Source organism: Heterodontus francisci, unplaced genomic scaffold (assembly GCF_036365525.1).
Source record: "Heterodontus francisci isolate sHetFra1 unplaced genomic scaffold, sHetFra1.hap1 HAP1_SCAFFOLD_43, whole genome shotgun sequence".
NCBI lineage: Eukaryota > Metazoa > Chordata > Chondrichthyes > Heterodontiformes > Heterodontidae > Heterodontus > Heterodontus francisci.
This window is the reverse complement of record NW_027141852.1, coordinates 11,218,821-11,220,367: the sequence shown is the minus strand read 5'-3', so window position 1 is coordinate 11,220,367 and position 1,547 is coordinate 11,218,821. Positions and strand designations below refer to the sequence as shown.

At 40.8% G+C, this 1,547-nt stretch overlaps 1 non-coding gene across 1 annotated transcript; it reads left to right on the top strand.

Annotated features, from left to right (window-relative positions):
* Positions 1–205: 205 nt before the first annotated feature.
* trnat-agu (transfer RNA threonine (anticodon AGU)) lies at positions 206–279 on the top strand. Its single transcript has one exon. It is a non-coding gene; the product is annotated as a tRNA-Thr (tRNA).
* Positions 280–1,547: the final 1,268 nt, after the last annotated feature.

Genomic DNA, 1,547 nt, shown 5'->3' with positions numbered 1-1,547 from the left:
CAGAAGTGACGTACACCCCGGGTGTAGCCCATCGTCTTCCGAGACGGACGGTTGCCTATCACAATTACAACTACAGCGACAACTACAAGAGTGAGTCGGAGGCTTGGAACACTGCCGTGACGAACTCAGCTCTTGACTCGCACAAAGCCTGCCCACTATCTACAAGGCCTTCCTCTGATTTCAATAGCACATGCATTTGTGATTTGGCTCTGTAGCTTAGTTGGTTAAAGCACCTGTCTAGTAAACAGGAGATCCTGGGTTCAATTCCCACCAGAGCCTTATTTCACAGCAGCAACATGCTTGAAAAGTTTCATCATTGACATTGGTGTCTTTTGAACTTTAATTCAAAATACTTGATGAATTTCAATCACATAAAAAAACACCCTTTGTGAAGGATGTGAGTTTGGAATGGCTGTTCCTCCTTGGACAGAATTTCAGTGCTGAGACATCAAAGTTAACTTCTTTGACATAAATTTGTTCACAGTTACATTCAACCTGGAAAACAGCTTGATATTAATCTCACTGAAGGAGAGTGTTTGTGTCATTATGTGTTGCTTTTAACCGAGACTGGGACATGACGCAAGTGGGAGGGTTGATCTGAGGTTTGGAATATTTGTCAGTCAGGAACAAGAAAAATCAAAGGAACCAAATAAGAAAACCTATGTCTCATGTGGTTACCGAGAAACGGTGAGAAGATATTAAACTTTGTTGCATACAGTATTTGTAAACAGTATTTGAAGGGTCTCAATAAAAATGTTCAGTGTTGATGAGAGTGGGGTCTGGATGAGCAGCTGCTTAATGTGACAGGGTCAGGACTGGATGCAGGAAGTTCTCTGACAGTCTCTCTCTGATGGGTTGAGTTGATTTTCAACTGGCAGCTGTTGCTGTTTTGATAATTCAAGTTCCCTCCACTGATTTTTTTGGACAGAAAGTGCAGTATGAGGATGTAAAGGGTTAATGCTGAAGACAGTGGGATTAACCCCTCCCACAATCAGAGTGATGATGTAACAGTCACATGAGATGAGGTTTGGGAGGAGAGAGCAGCACCAAGGATGCCAGTTTCGGAGGCTTGATGAGTGTGTATATAGTATTGTGTAAATTAGAAAAGAGTTCTTAGTTCTTTCAGCAGGGAATGTGTCCAGAAAATATCCCGTAACTCACAATTTTATTATTCAGGAGTTGGAACACAGGGATATTAACTCCAAGTGACAGTAGTGGTTTCATTTAACAAAAGAAAAGGAGAGAATAATATCGCTCATTGATTGAAATCCCCCAGTGAGGAGACAGTTAAACAGGTGATCTGTTGGGGCATCCTTCGATCCAAGGTTTCGGCAGCATCTTTTTTTAATCCAGCTTTGATGGACCAGTGAAAAAACTGAAAAAAGTGAACAGATCCATCCTTTCTTTTCTTCCTTCTTCCCATCAGTTTCTCTTTTCTGTCCCAATTTAATCTGCTGTTTTATCCATTCCAATCATAATTCAACATTCCAATCAAATCTATTTGTTATTCCACAGTGTCTCTCCATGTGTTTTATTCTGTTGTATTC